Source organism: Vulpes lagopus, chromosome 9 (assembly GCF_018345385.1).
Source record: "Vulpes lagopus strain Blue_001 chromosome 9, ASM1834538v1, whole genome shotgun sequence".
Taxonomy (NCBI): Eukaryota; Metazoa; Chordata; class Mammalia; order Carnivora; family Canidae; genus Vulpes; species Vulpes lagopus.
Window position 1 is genome coordinate 11,185,465 of NC_054832.1, and position 16,489 is coordinate 11,201,953.

The 16,489-nt window shown below is 44.4% G+C and overlaps 1 protein-coding gene across 11 annotated transcripts in view; it reads left to right on the top strand.

The window, feature by feature from the left end:
* Nucleotides 1-16,489, top strand: part of CYRIB (CYFIP related Rac1 interactor B) — a 146,479-nt gene that overhangs the window by 51,576 nt on the left and 78,414 nt on the right. The window lies entirely within an intron of this gene.

Sequence of the window (16,489 nt, forward strand, 5' to 3'; positions counted from 1 at the left end):
TTCATCACTCCTTGTTCATCCACTCACTCCTTCATTCATGTACTCAGGAAATATTTCACTGGGAGCTGGAGGTGTACCGGTGAATGAGGCAAGGTGAATGTCCTGCCCTCCTGGAGCTAAGTGTCTAGCTGAGCTCCACCTCACCTGCAGATGGTTAGATCAGCAGCCTCTGGGGGATGTGCTGGGACTACCAATTGCTCTAGTCCCCAGCCTCTTAGGAAGCAACCAGCAAAGCAAAGAGAAAGTACCATAGCCAGAGGCCTAGTTAATATATGCTCTCTGCCCAAGGTACCTCTCCTAAAGGGAATGGGTGTATGTTGAGAGATGGGATGCTCAGGATATGCATTACCTGTCCTTACCCTCCCATGTCTGGCCCTCTGGGTAATCTGGGGTTTGGCCTATATTATGTACATACGATGATCCTGTTTTCTTAACCCCAGACTAGAACTCACGGTATGAAGCAGGGTTAGCCAAACAGAAGGAAGAAAATAATTTATTTTATTTTATTTCATTTTATTTTATTTTTTAAGAAAATAATTTATTTCTTGAATGCAGCCGTAGGTATTTTTGCATGGCTCTCCTTGCATGGGAAGATAGGTATCCTCTTTTTGCAGGGGAGGATGCTGAGGCTCAAGTGGATCTGTGATTTGAGCTCAAGCCTATCTGATGGCTCCCAGTCCTATGAGCTCCCCCTTCGTGTTCCTCTGATCCAGATACATCTGAGGAGTAGGACTTTAAAAGTCTCTGAAATTCTGGGTTATTTGGTAGTTTCATTCCATTCACCTATTAAAAAAGTATTTATTGAGGGCCTATGTTAAGGGCCCTCAGAAATTGTTAAGCCTGGGATACCAGCTGACCAAGACCAATGAGGGCTCCTACTCCCAGGGAGTCTGAGTTAAGTCATTGGCGGGGTGATGATATTTCTGCATGCTCCCTTGCTTGATGATTTATTGAGCCATGCACGAGGATGTATCAATCAGGATGCTTTGAGTTGTAAGGGACAACTGGATCATTGATAGGAATGATTCGCATAACCAAAAAGCAAAGAGGTGGGATAGGTTTCAGGCACATTCTGATCAGGGCTCTGGCTTCATTTCTCTGTGACCCTCTGGGCTCTGCACTTGAGTCTGTTGGCTTTGTTCTCAGGTTGACTCTCTTCATAGTAGTGAGAGGACTGCTGGCAGGGCTTCTGCATTGTTCAACACCAGCAGACATCAGGAGGGATAGGTGTGTTCCAGGAAGCACAGAGGAGAGCTGTCCAATGTGGTGACCTGGCTGCTGGTTCCTCTCAGACCACATGCTTGTCGGATCACATCCAGGGGAGGAAGAGCTACCATCGTTCCCCAGGGCCATTGAACAAAATTCCTGGGCTTCCCTCTGATGGGATCATCTCAGGATGCCTCCTTCTCACTCCATCATAGAGGTAGAGGAAATGGGATGACACATTGGTTTAGACCAATCAGGACTCCTCATCCCTGGAACTGTCAAGGATCCGGCTTGGTGGGAAGAATAGAATAGATGTTGAAGAGGCAACTACAGTCTGTAAGGGGGGCAGTGTGTAGGATATGGGCATAGGAAGATGAGTGAGGTCCCTTCTCTTAAAAAAAATGTCTTTCTCTCAAAAAGCTCACATTCTAGTGAGCTTCCTGAGACTTTGGCAGTGATCAGAGGAAGGGCATTTACAACATTTGAACCCTAGACACTTTCCATGTTTCCTTAGTCAGTTCTTATAATGTCCTTGTCAAGTAGGTATTTCCATTTCACAGATGAGAAAACAAGTTCAGAGAGGTTAAGTCACTTGCCAGCAGCCGCACGCCGAAGAGATCAAGGTGTTTTGAAATTGTGCATCCTGTATTCCTTCCTCTCCTTTTTGTCATGGTTGTAGAGAAAATAGATCGTTAACAGAGACCCTACAAAGGTTCATCTAATGACTCCTCTACAATAAGCAGGGCCTTGGGAGTAGTTACTGCTTTTCATTTCAGGCTTTTATTAGCGGAATTCTGTGTGCTTTTTTTTTTTTCTTTAACCAACTCTAGATGGGAGGAAAACTCTTCTCTCAGGTCCAGATAAGCAACCTATAATTGAATGAGCTTCTGAGAAAGGCAGAACCATTGTCAACTCACAATGCATCAGAAGAGATGGGTGCATTCAGATAATTTTACAAAAATGATTTCTCTCTCCTTTTCACTTTGCTGCCTGAGGCTTCCATTTGGTTTTAAAGTAATAGAGTAACTATTATGTAATCCGATACAATGCTGCTTTCCCCTGGGCTCAAGTTAACTCATGTGTTCAAAATACAGGATATATTTTGGGGGAGGAGTTTATGTAAAGCCAGTGTGATTCCTAAATTAAACTGCCAAAACAGGGGTGTACGAGCCCGATTTTCTGGTTCTTTCCAGACTCTTGCAGAGATATAACATCCAACAGAGCAGAAGATGGTGTGCTGGTGGTGAAATGTCCGTGTTCTCACTGCCTCCTGCACCTACAGTGCATGTCTTGGGCTTTCCTGCCTGTTGAAAGAGCACTGGTTGGTTTGTAGATAGCCTGACCTCACTTCCACTCAGCTGGACATAGTTTTGTCCTGGGAGAAATTAATAAAAATGGGGAAATCAAAACGGTGGTTGGTGACACGCTGACGCACAAGACTTTCAAGTTAGATGCTGTGCTTTTGGAGTTCTTGTGTCTGCTTTCCTTTTTTTAATTTTTTTTTTCAGATTATTACTGATAATAATGAATTTACCTATATAAATTTCTACTAAGTTGTCTGCCATGTTTTGGGTCCTGGGGATAGAGAGCCGACCAAAGCATAGTTTCCATTATTTTTTTTTTAATTCCTCCCTTTTTAAAAAGATTTTATTTATTTATTTATTTACTTACTTATTTATTTATTTATTTATTCATGAGAGAGACAGAGAGGCAGAGACACAGGCAGAGGGAGAAACAGGCTCTATGCAGGGATCCTGATGTGGGACTCGATCCCAGGACTTCAGGATCACGCCCTGGGCCGAAGGCAGATGCTCAACCCCTGAGCCACCCAGGCATCCTATAGTTTCCATGATTAAAGTCTTCATTGGGCCTCCTCTGGAAAGCTCTCCTCCCAGTCTATCCATACCAGTATATATATATTTTTTTGGTTCTGCTTTACTCTGGGCCTGGCAAACTTGTTAAACTGGACTTTGGCAAAAGGGTGAGATAAAAAAGAGGAAACAGAAAAGACCTGATGGTAGATGCATGGGCTCAGGTGTCCAGAGGGATTACTGGGCTCATCTTGTTGACTCTAGACAGTGACTACCATGGTTGTCATTAGGACTAGTATGTAGGATTTTTTGTTACTACAGTGTAACCTAACTCATCCTGACCGATGTGATCACCACTGTCAGAGAGGTGGCCAGATTCATGGAACCTGGCCAGCTTGTGCATGCACCTCTTTGAATGCATGCACATGCAAATATATAGAAGTATAGATATGAATCTGTTACCTGTATGACAAGTGGTTCTCAAACTTCGCTGTGCCTTAGAATCGCCTGGGGATCTTCTAAAATTCCAAAGCCCTGGACGTAGTCTAGATGAATTAATTCACCAATTCTGGGGGTAGGACACAAGCACTAATAGATTTGAAGCTCTCTGGGTGATTCTAGTTTGCAGACAAGTTCAAGAACCACTGGTCTATGAGAATTATAATAACATTGCTGGGTTGGTTTGTTTGTTTTGTTTTAAAGATTTTATTTATTTATGAGAGACACACACACAGAGAGAGGCAGAGACAGAGGTAGAGGGAGCAGCAGGCTCCATGCAGGGAGCCCAATGCGGAACTTGATCCTGGGTCTCTAGGACCATGCCCCGGGTGTCCCGGGGCCGAAGGCGGGCATTAAACGGCTGAGCCACCCAGGGATCCTCAACATTGCTGTTTTTATTTGAAGAGGAATAGGGATAGTGATAATGCCAGTGATACTAGCCATCGTTATCATTTCCTGACTGCTGCTTATCTGCCAGACAGTATCCTGGGTGTATAACAAACACTGTCACATCTAATCCACACTGCAGTCCTGCCAGACAGCTTTGTAGGTGGTTGGATAGGGAAAAAAGGGGAGGGGGGTGTCATATCTTTTTTTTTTTTTTAATCTTTTAAACTGATGTCAGCTACAGAGCTGCTTAATCCAGATGGTCAGGTGATAGTCCAGAAAGATGAAGTTGTTGGGTTGACCTTGTCGACCCCAGAATAACCACTGTGGGCCTCACTGGGGCTGAGACTCAAGGGTTGTTTGTTACCACAGCATAACCTGGCCCATCCTGATGGATGCAACCATCCTTTTAATAACCACAGTGGATTCAGGAATCGATATGCAAAAGCACATTTTGCAAAGTTATAAATTGAGAGAGAGTTTATTTTGGCTTGTGGCTTGGAAAGAGAAATGAGTGTAGTAAACCAAGCTATTTATCTTGGGTTGGTTGATTCATCCATCAAAATCACTCAGTGTTTCAAGGAATCAGGTTAAATAAAAATTAAATAAATTAATAAAACATTACCTTGTGTTTTTGTAGTGCTTTTCTCAATGGGATACGTGGTGCTATACAAATGTCATATCGTTGCTAGTCTTCTTGACATCCTAGAAAGACTGTTGGGCATCAGCAAGGCCATGTGTTGGTATAGGTAATAACAGAAACTAAGTGGTAGTGAAATGCTTACCCAGCATCCAAAGGAACGTTTGGCTAAAGTCTTGGTGGGTAGGTATGAGTTTGGCCAGGAGGTATGATAGTGCTGGGAAGGGGGTTCATAGCACAGGCAAAGGCACAACAGCAGGAAGTGGTATTTGTAGGAACTCTTTAATCAGTTTAGTATTAGTACCAAGAAAGACATCAAACCCACTCTAATGGGTGATTGAAAAGTCCCATAAAACTTGTTTTTTTTTTTTTAATCATTTGGTACACATCTCCTAACATTTTCCCCCCACTTTGGAAGAAATTTGTGTGTAAAGAAGGGCCAAATAAGCGTAATGCTTTAATTGACTTGATTTAACCTGAAAGATCACACCAGATACAGCACTCGATATTGTATACTGCTTAATAGTAGAGATTTATTATTTTTTTTATAGGACTCTGTTGATGCCTCAACCTGTGGATCCAACTGTTGCAAATGAACTCAACAGTTATCTGAGTCTCACTCAGTGTCCAGGCCTTGGGGATTGTGTTCCTGGGAGACCCTTCTTTTTTTAAGCCCCTCTTAGGCCTTTTTCTCTTCAGTGTAAAATGTTGGATTGAAGGTGAATTCCAAGGTCCCTGCCATGCCTAAAATTAGGTGACTCATCAGGTACCCGTTAATGCACGTGTCCCATTAAATAAAAATGCTAAGTAAATACTATAATGGATAGTGCAGACATTTTCTCTAAGGCTGTGGGTTTAGATAGACCAGAGCAAGGTAGCATTCTCCCCCCCACCTTGGTCTGTGCATTAAAATGGAAGGAGGGATGCTTTCTCATTAAATCTGTGTTCTGGGCAGCCCGGGTGGCTCAGCGGTTTAGTGCCGCTTCAGCCCAGGGCCTGATCCTGGAGACCCGGAATCGAGTCCCATGTCAGGCTCCCTGCGTGGAACCTGACACTTCTCCCTCTGAGTCTCTCCCTGTGTGTGTGTGTGTGTGTGTGTGTGTGTGTGTGTGTCTCATGAATAAATTTTTTAAAAATCTTAAAAAAAAAGTCTTAAAAAAAACAAACAAACCTGTGTTCTGAGACGCCTGGGTGGCTCAGCAGTTGAGCATCTTCCTTGGGCTCAGGGCGTGATCCTGGGGTCCAGGGATCAAGTTCTGCATCGGGCTCCCTGCGGGGAGTCTGCTTCTCCCTCTGCCTAGGTCTCTGACTTTCTCTATGTGTCTCTCATGAATAAATAAATAAAATATTTTTAAAAAACCAAAAACTTTTGTTCTAACATGAAATTGGCACCAGAATTTCAGAGTTAACTGCTAAACCAGCTAAGGTGCTTCTTGGACCATATTGATTCTTTCTCAGAAAAGTGATGGTGTTTTTTTGTTTGCTTTTTGGTTTTTTAAATCTTATGCAATGTCTTTTCTTCTGCAGCCTCAAAACTTTTTCACACTGTAAGCTCGTGTTTGACATCCGCATCGTTCTGTCTAAAGGCCTGTATTTCAGATAGTTGGTTACACAATTAATCATTTTGGCTACTTTGGTGAGGTGGGTTTATGTCTCGCCTCCTCACATAGCTCTTCTCATTCCTTGGTTTTAGGGCAGTGTCCATGTTGGGAGTTTGAAGTAGGGTTATGGCCCTAGGACTGGGTTAACTCAGGCTGGACCATTGCCATCTCTTTGACCAGCTGCACACCTGTTTGAGTGCATTACCTTGTGCCAGGCACTATGCCCAACTCGTGCTAGCACTGGGGGTATAGTGGTGACAGAACAGCATGGGCTCTGCCCCTGTGGGGCTGCTGATGTTTAAGGAAGTACACAAATCACTGTGCAATTACAATTATGTATGTGCTATAAACAAGAAGCACAGGGTCCTGAGCACTCTCACAGCAGGGCATCCAACCTAGTTCACTCAGAGTTCAAATGCACAGACATGATGAAGAGCCCAGGAAAGCGGTTGGGGAAGCTGGAGGCATGAAGAGCCCTGTATGATCAAATGCAAGATGGGAACAGGTGAAGAGTTCAAGATTAAGCCTGCGAACAGGGTTAGGGCCCCTGTGAGTTGATAAAGTTCAGGGCACCAGGCCTTCCTTGGCAAATTCTTGCCCCTTCCCCTGTAATTCCCCAAAGCCAAAGGAATTCTTCTTTCCCTTAAAATCTCCAGGCCATATGTCTGTATCATTTCTTTGGCAGTTGTGTGTTGATTTGTATGGTAATAAGGCAGTGTGTCTTTTACCTGTCCCCCAAAGGGAAGGCTGTTCCCTATACTTGGTGTGTCTCCTTCCCAGTGTGGATGGAATCGTCGATCAGGTGGCTAATAAAAAGGCCTATAGGTCACCGGTTAACCTTAGTATGTGAGACTCGTCCTTCTTGCATCCACAGCAGCAGATGAAAAGAAGGCTCAGGACCTGTGGGAACAGTAACAGCTAAGAGCCCCATGTGCCCTTTGTGCTCAAATTCACCAAAGCTTCCATCGATTGAGGCAATGAATGGGGGAAGCCTATTAACTTGGGAATAGTTTAAGAGATACTAGCTTGTAATTAAAAGTCCAAGATAAATCGGCTTTTCTTCCCTGCATCTAATTACCTAGTTTTCTTTCTGCCCCTGTGAGTCTGTTTCCATTAAGAGAGCCTTCTATTTGCTTCTGCACCTCCTGCCCTTTCTTATGCTCTCCTTCAGAATCACTCCCTGCCCCCATGGTCACTTCTGTTTCTCTTTTATCTTTCTTCTGGCTACATGCTTCCCCTTTTGAAGGCCAGCTTTTTAAACAAAATGGCTCAAAACATTGAAGGAAAATTTAAAGGAATATTGTATCTCTTCTTTTAACCTCTGTGAGTCTCTCTGCCATTTCCCCACGGGGACACATATTGTCTATTAGTGGTGTTCTATTATAGATAGTTTTGTAATTTGCTTTTCTAGAATAGTCAGAAATTTTCGACCAGCAAATGTTAATTGAGCTCCTACTATGTGCTGGACATCGTTCTAGTGGCTGAAGTAGATAGATCAGTGAACAAACCAGACATAAAATCCTGCTCTCATGGAAGCTTCCACCTGGTTCATGGAGGAGAGACAACACACATAATATAAATTCTCTTAAGAGGTGACCACTGTTACAGAAAGAAACAGGAGGGTTAAAGAAGATCAGGAGTATTTATAAAATATTTTCCCATGTTACAACCATCTTCCTGTGTACTTAGGGGTTGTATATTATCCTTGATGTTGATGGATTATATTTTATTTAGAGCATTTAGAGCCTTAGGACTATAAACTTTAAATTTGGAGAGGACTTATGAATCACTGCAAGCAAATCCTTCGGTTTTGAGGTGAGGCAAACAGGTCCAGAGAAAAGAAATGACTGGCTCAGAATTATACAGCCCCTAAGTGGCAGAGCAGGGGCTTTTACATTTTAATTAAATTGATTTTCGTTAATTCTAAAGACAGTTCTTTCAGAACCCTGCTATGCTGTTTCCCTGCTGTGGGAAATTTTTTTTTTTTTTTTTTTTTTTTATTTTTTAAATTTTATGATAGTCACAGAGAGAGAGAGAGAGAGGCAGAGACACAGGCAGAGGGAGAAGCAGGCTCCCTGCACCGGGAGCCCGATGTGGGATTCGATCCCGGGTCTCCAGGATCGCGCCCTGGGCCAAAGGCAGGTGCCAAACCGCTGCGCCACCCAGGGATCCCCTGCTGTGGGAAATTGAATTTGTTTCTGGTTTTTATTATAAATAATGCTACGATAGGCAGCTTTATACCAATACCATCTTAATGAAAGCAAGTTAATAATAACAGTAATAATAATAAATAATAGAAAAGGCTAATATTTATTGAGCACTTACATTTGCCAGGCACTGTGCAAAGTGCTTTACAGGAAATAACTTAAATCTGACAGCGAGTACCATTACTTTCCTGTTTTTTACAGATGAGGGAAATGAAGGGATTCAGATTCAGGGCTGAGTACTTAGTCACTATGATGTACAGCCTTCCATGTTCGGATACAAAAGCTGCCAATTTCAAAAAGCAAGATAATCACTAATGCACATCTATTTAAACATTTAGGAGTTTTCCAAGAATGTTGACATATTAGGTTTAACTGTATGTACTTGCTGTTTTTAATATAGTAAAACGTGATTGACCGTTGGCAGTTTCTTATGTTCCATCCATTATTTCGTTTAATCCTCACAATAACAGTGAATTAGGTGGTATTGTGCCTGTCTTATAAGTGAGTGGCCTAGTATTTTAGAAGGAGCTTGGACACTGAGTGATTTAATGAATGTTTGTGGAGAGATAGGAGGAAGGGGGGACGGGAGGCAAGGAAAGCAGCGTGACCGAGGCCAAGTGACCAGCTGCTAATACCTGGCTCAAATCCTGGTTCCGTGTCTTAGTAGCTTTATGACCTACAGCAAAACACTTTAAATTCCTTGTACCTCATTTCTCATCTGAGAACTGTCATTATAAAGATTGAATTATAACACGGATGGAAATCATTTTGTTCAAAACTGGCAGAAACGAAGCGATCGATCCGAGGTGGTGGTGGTGGTGGTTGCTTCTGCCATTATATTTGAAAACAAGCCCATCTCTTTTCCCCAACCATGGTGTTTCTGTAAAACACACAAAGAAGCTTTTTAGAAGGGCCTGGGTAACTTAATGACCCTTGACACAATTGGGGATTCTTTTTCTTTTTAGATAAAGTTGTCCTCTAACTGGGATGGGGTGCCCTATACGATGAGTAGAGCTGTTGAACCTCTGTTTGGGTTTCTGGGTCATGGTGGGGTGAGGTTCGGGAACAGATGGCCCACCCAGCTGTTCTTCTCCCTCCCGTTGTCCAGTGCCATTTCAGATTCGATGACATCTTGCCCCCTTCTTCAGGTGACCCCCCTCCTGCGTGTGTGCATCTTGATAAGGTGGCCCAGCCACAGTGGGGGTGGACCGGTGGTGGGCAAGGCAGTGAGTGCCCTTGAGCACTGAGCAGTCTTGCTGGAGTGGGGTCTGCTCCTCTGGTCTGCTTTACCACCTGGCCTTTGCTCCTGGAGGGCAGTGACTGTCAGAGCTGAAAATGCCAAGTGGCTCCTGAACCACACCATGGGCTGAAATTGCTGCTTGTGGGAAAGGGTGGTGTCTCCTGAGCCTGCCTGCCCTCTTTGGGTTTTTCTGCAGCCAGCTCTTTGTCTCCAAATGGGGCAGTGGTTTTCAGGCTGCAAACTGCTTAGGACATCCCTAAGGCCTGTGAACCAGCTTGTCCCTCTAGGGAAAAACCTGCCTCAGGGCAGGGCTTGGGAGGAGAAGCCAAGGCTTGCAGAAAGCCTCTTCCTCTTTTTACATTAAAATCTTGGCAAGAAAATACACTCTTTATTTCTGTCCCCCGTATCAGCCGCAGATTCTCTAACTGAACTCTCAGGGATCATCCTGGCTTCATCATACGTCAGCTTTTCCGGCTGCAAACAATTTTGCTTCTGCAGTCGATGGGGACTCTAATAACTCCAGGTGGTGAATGGGCGGTGGGGAGTACGGTTCTGTAGAAATACAAGCTCTAAAGCAATACAAACACAGAAGAAAAAAATGGGAAGCTTGTCAAGAGGGAAGTGCTGTATTAAAACATTTTACCTTTATTGACATTGAAGAATCCTCCCCTTTAGCTTAACGCTAGGAGATGTGTTAAATACTTTATGGTACAGCGACATGGGCTGAGTATTATCGAGCCTTTAATAAGAGGGCAGCTGATGTATCTTTATTAAGGTGATTAAGATATACCATGAATCATATGAAACACAGCAGATTAGTTTAGGATATGAACCATTTTTATAAAAATATATGCATTATCTTTATATAGATATAGAAAAAGCATTTGGAAGGGTATCCACATGGTGGGAGGTTGGATCATGTGTTTATATTTTCTTCCTTTTGCTCATCTGTGTTTTCCAATTTTTTCTGCAGTCAACATGTGTTATTCATATGGTTAGGGTGAACGGGAGGTATTGGGGGGCTGGGAACCTCCTTTTATTACCCAGTCATTCCCTATACTTTATTGAGGGTCTCCTAGGAGCTGGGTGGGTAGGTGTTGGAATAGGCAAGATAGCTCTGGCCTCTGCCTTCACAGCGCTGGTGTTTCTGTAGCAGGCTTTTAAAAAACATTCCTTTGGGGTGCCCAGGTGGCTCAGTTGGTTAAATGTCTGCCTTCGTTTGGCTCAGGTCATGATTCTAGGATCCTGGGATGGAGCCCCCGCATTGGGTTCCCTACTCAGTGGGGAGCCTGCTTCTCCCTCTCCCTCTGCCCTTCCTTCCTGCTTGTGCTTGCTCTCTCTCTCTCAAATAAAATCTTAAAAAAAAAAAATTTAAGCTAAAAAATAAAAATATTTACAGGTTGTAATAAGTACCATGAAGGCAAAAAAGCCAGTAATCTAGGACTGACAGGAGAGAGGAGAGGGATGGGGAGGACCACTTGGAGGAGGTGACCCATGAACCTGAAGGCCCAGAAACAGCCACTTGAAGAGGCTGGAAGGCATATTGGAGGCACAGGGAAGGACCAGCTGTGAGAGCCTGCCACCTTCCTGCAGGTCACCCAGAGGGCTGGCAAAAGTGGTTGTTGTGGAACTGCCTACAGTGGGAGAAAAGTTACATTTGGAAAATATGACGGAGGCTCACAGACAGAGCCTTGTAACTCAGGAGAAATATGGCCCTAAGGATAACTTTGTAACTCCTGAGAGATCAGTTAATGTTTTGCTAGATAACAGGAAGGTATTAGGGGTTGAGTTGTTGGCTTTGTACTTTGTGGCTTTTGGGTAGCTCTGATGCCATCTTTTGTGCCTGATGGGCCTTGATTTCTGCCCTGGGGATGCTCTGGCCTTCTTCCCCTTTCTCCTTCTGGATTTGTGAAATTTTCCCATTGGATGCTCGGGTGTAAGGCAGGACACTGGAGTCTGAGTCCTTAGTCTTTGAACCACTGGCCATCCTGGAAATGTTTGGGAGGGTGCCTCCTGGAAATATTTGGGAGGGTGCCTCCTCCTCAAGGATTTGGTGTTCAGTACTTCCACCAACAGGAGGAGGGAAGTGGTTGATAGAAGTCCCTGAAAGTTAGGTTGAGGACTTAGACAATGATTTACAGCACCATCCAGAGTCCTCTCTAGGAGCAATCAGAGCAATACAAATCAAGAAACATAACAATGTTCAGATCCTCTAACCCAGAAACTTCGGTCCAAGGAAGATATGTGGAGATTTTATATATATATATATGTGTGTGTGTGTGTGTATATATATATATATAATTATTATATATATATGTAAGTATAATATATGTGTAAATATAATGCATGTGCTATATTTTTTATATGTATATATATATATTAAATTGAGAGAAACCAAGAATACAGCAATGTCTATAACGGCAGTAATAGTCATTAATGGCATTGTGCTTTGGGGCTTTGAACATGTTTTCCTGTAAAGTACTTATGAGAGCTTTGCAACATTCCTGTGAACAAGGTTCTTAGGCCGGTTTCCCAGATGGGAAATGAAAGGTTAGAGAGGTCATGTGAGTGACCCTGGCTCACTCTGGCAGATTTGGTCTCTGATCTCTAGTACGTGCATTGTTGCCTAGTGGGTTTGCTCAGAAACTCCCAAGAAAATGATGAGAGTTCAAGAAAGGGTAGGGAAGGGGCCAAGCCCGAAAATCATTATTGAATTTAATGCATGCTTAGTTCTGTCCGAGGTGTTTGTAAATTTTATCTGGGTCAATCTTTATCTGGGTACTTGTGGGGAAAAAGGCTCTGAGAGGTTGAGTACCTTGTGTAAGTTGTAGAACAGGACTCAGACCCTAGCTAGGCTGAATCCAGAGCTTTGACGTGGTTTCTGCTCTGCCGTATTGTCCTCTGCTTCATGAGAATGCATTGCTGGATGAGTGAGTAAATGTGAGGCTGAGGTGTTCTTTCCCACAGCTCTGCATTTGCTGGGTCCTTTCCCACCAGAGCTGGAGCTTCCCTGGCCCTTGGGGCCACATTTTTCCAACACCCTTCACCTAAAGGCTCTCTTCCCTCGCTCAACTCATCCCTTGCAAAATACTCAGAACCAAATGAGTCGAGGGTAAACCAGGCACACAGGGTGTGAACCTTTAGCAACTGAAGGAAATGGAGCTATTTCAACATGATGCAATATTCTGCAGCCATTAAAATGATAAATGTGACTGTAGAAATATGAAACGGTATTGGGAAATTGTTGCACGGATCTGAAGATAGCAGTTAAAGCAACGTGCGTTCGCATGATTAAAGGAGGGAAGAGGACAGGATTGAAAACTGTGTGCAGGACACCTGGGTGGCTCAGCGGTTTGGCGCCTGCCTTTGGCCCAGGGTGTGATCCTGGAGACCCCGGATCCAGTCCCACATCAGGCTCCCTGCATGGAGCTTGCTTCTTTCTCTCTGCCTGTGTCTCTGCCTCTCTCTATCTCTCATAAATAAATAAATAAAATATTAAAAAAAAAAAAAGAAAAAAGAATACTGTGTGCAGGTATTGAGATTGAGTGCTATCACCTTCTGGTTGGTCTGCCAAGCTAGAAATGTTAGGGCCATGTCCCACAGCTCCTGCGGCTGCTTTCCCCAGATTCAACTAGTCATGAATTCCTATAGGTTTGATATCAGTATCTTAATTCTGATGCTCATTTTTAAAGATTTTATTTATTTATTTGACAGATTGAGCACAAGCAGGGAGAGTGGTAGGCTGAGGGAGAGGGAAAGGCAGGTTTCCCACTGAGCAGGGAGCCTGACGTGGGGCTCAATTCCAGAATCCTGGGATCATGACCTGAGCCAAAGACAGATGCTTAACCAACTGAGCCACCCAGGCACCCCTCTGGTGCCCATTCTTGCTCTCCACTGCCAGCTTCCGAAAGCAGCCTCTCATTATCTCTTGCCTGGACTGAGCAGCAGCTTTAGTAGTCCTCGGGCCCCCATCCTCATTCCCACTGTAGTCCGTATTGGACACTGTCATCAGAGTGATCTTGATATAAAACACATCTGATTATATCTCTCCCTTGCTGAGAAGCTTCTGTTTACTTGTTACTGCTTTCAGGAGGTTAAGTTCAAACTCCACAGGATGGTGGTTGAGGTGACCTTCCCCGTCTCACCCAGTCTTCCCTCCAGCATGTCATAAACTCCTCTTCCTGTGCCCATGTGCCTTGTTTTCATTCCTTCCCGGATCCCAAGACCAAGCCCATCGTCCCAGAAGCTTCCACAGCTGTCCCCGGCATGGTTGGTTCTTCGCTCTCCTGGATTACCAGGACTTGTGTGCTGTGTTGTTATGGTTGGGTCACTGAATTCTGAGGCCCTCCAGGGCAGGCACGGTCTGTCTACTGACCTCCACTCCAGACCTCAGCATGGTGCCTATGACCTAGGAGAGGCACAAAATTGTGTGTTGATTGAATGAATGAATGATTAAGTGAAACAATTTATTCTTCATAATGTTTTAAAGTTGATTTAGTAATACAATTTTCAGAGGAAACAGAATCTAAAGAAGAGATCAGGAACTTCTGAAATTTACAAAACCACAGTCAAGTCATGTAAATGGACAAACTGTGGAGTTGACAGATTGGGTTTGAATCCTGGATCTCATATTGAAGCCTTGATGGCCTCATTTGTAAGATGGACATCATAGCAGTAGCATAGAGGGTGGTTGTAAAAAGCAACAGAGGAAATGCAAGTAAAGTGCTTAGTACAGTGCCTGGCACACAGGAAGGACTCAAAAAAAAAAAAATGCTAACAAGCCGCAGTGATTAAATCATCCAGAGCCTAGTGCTCTTATGTAAACCTCATTTTTTGCATCGTTCTGCTTGTTTTTTCAACATAAAACTTTGACCTCAGCTGAAATGGGATTACATTCATGCAGGATGACGAAGAAAGCATTGGGGAAGCATAAATTCAGCATTTCTCTTAAGGTCTTGTTTTCTTTTCCCACTTTCAGGATCTTCCACGTGGGGTAGTGGTAGAGCTTACTTGTGAGTTGTGACACAGGCCAGGAGTGGGTCTAGGGCTGACAAGGAGAAAGGTGTCTCCAAAAATGCTCTTCCACCCTCCTCACGAAGCTCATCCTATTTTACGGTTATCATTCATCAGTGGACTTTTCTTGGCTGGACTGTAAGCTCCCTCAGGCTGGCATCATGTTGGTGTTGCTCTCCAGAGATAAAATTAGGACAAATGGATGAAAATTGTTGGGTATCAGATTTCTGCTCATTGTAAGAGAAGAGGTTCCTCACAATGAGAAGAGGCCAACTAGTGTAGTAATGAGTTCCGCATAATGGGATATATTTGAGCTAAACTGAATGGGGTTGAGGATATATAGAAGATATATTTCTGCTATTATTAGGATATTGAGGTAGAGGTGTGTGGTTACTCAGAGCTCATATTTAAGGGATGGGGGAGGTGTATGAACTCTCTGCCTCTGGTACAAATTGAGGCAGTGGGTTTCTGTGGACCAGGGTTATTTAAGAATGGGTCTCAATGTGTCAGAAACACGGACCAAAGTTCTTGGATTATGAAGATTGTTCTGCCAGCAACAATGTTTGCAAAAATTTGGCTCCCTCAGTTTAATTGAAATTGATAAGAGATTATAATAGATACAGTATAGAACCCCTTAATCATCCTGAAGGGTGATAATTAGGGTAAATGACTGAGGCCTAGGACTCTTGGCTGTAGTGTGTGCCTTGAAAAAGCCGTCTAATCTCTCTGTGACTCTTTTAGAGAATTTATTTATTTGTTCATGAGAGACAGAGAGAGAGAGAGAAGCAGAGACATAGGGAGAGGGAGAAGCAGGCTCCATGCAGGGAGCCCGATGTGGGACTCGATCCCAGGACTCCGGGATTATGCCCTGAGCCAAAGGCAGATGCTCAACCACAGAGCCCACCCAGGTGTCCCTTTCTGTGGCTCTTCTAACACGTTTCTATTATAATAGTATGGCTCAGACCATGTAGTCTCCAAGTAACTCAGGAGGAAGACAAAAGGCTAAAAAGGTTGCCCTTGTGTATTTGGGGCAAAGAGTGATTTCTTGGCCACATTTGGCCTGGATAGTTTCTGGGATTTTACCTATTTGACCAAAAACACAGCTCGTAACCAGGGTTTCATAGGTAAGCGCTCAGGGTCGATAAATCGCCTGAAATTGTATGCAAATTTGTGCTCATTTTTCTGTGGAAGAAAAAGCCCCATGCTTTTGTGGGATTTTCAGCAGAGGCCTTGACCCCAGAATATTCAGAACCATTTACCTCCGTGGTGATGATCCGTTCGAACTGAAAATATTCCAGGGTGGGGGAGGGGGGAGGTGATTACATCCGTAATCATTTATATTTCGGGTTAATGAAAAAAAAAAATCTCAGAGGTTCGTAGCAGGATTAGGATGTATACCAGGTAGATGGGATGTCCCGGTGTTTTATGTAAAGAGGGAGCATTCACGTTCCAGGGTGAAGGGTAAGATTAGAGGAGGGAGATGCTGTGTGCCTTGGGCCACATCCAGATTCTCCGCACCCCACCCCCCACCCCCAAGCACTTTTGGCCAGAGCGGAACCCTAGAGCAAAATCTCATTTATCCCAAGTCGCCAGGCGTGGCAAGGTGCAAGCCTCAGGTGGCGCCTAATTTCTGCCCTCAGGCTGAGCACTTAGCACCTCCCCGGGGCGCCTCCCCGCTGCCGTCGGAGGCCGCAGCGGTGCAGCTCGGGGCCCGGGGAGCCTGCCGGTGCTCCTGCCCGCGGGGCGAGCGCGGCTGGGGCCCCGCACCTGGCGGGCGGCGAAGGGCTGCACCCCCCCCCGGCCCCCCGGCCCCCCGGCCCCCCGGCCCCTGCAGGCTTGCTCGGGAGGCGGTGGCGAGCGCCAGCCTCGCCCAGTGCAGCACAGAG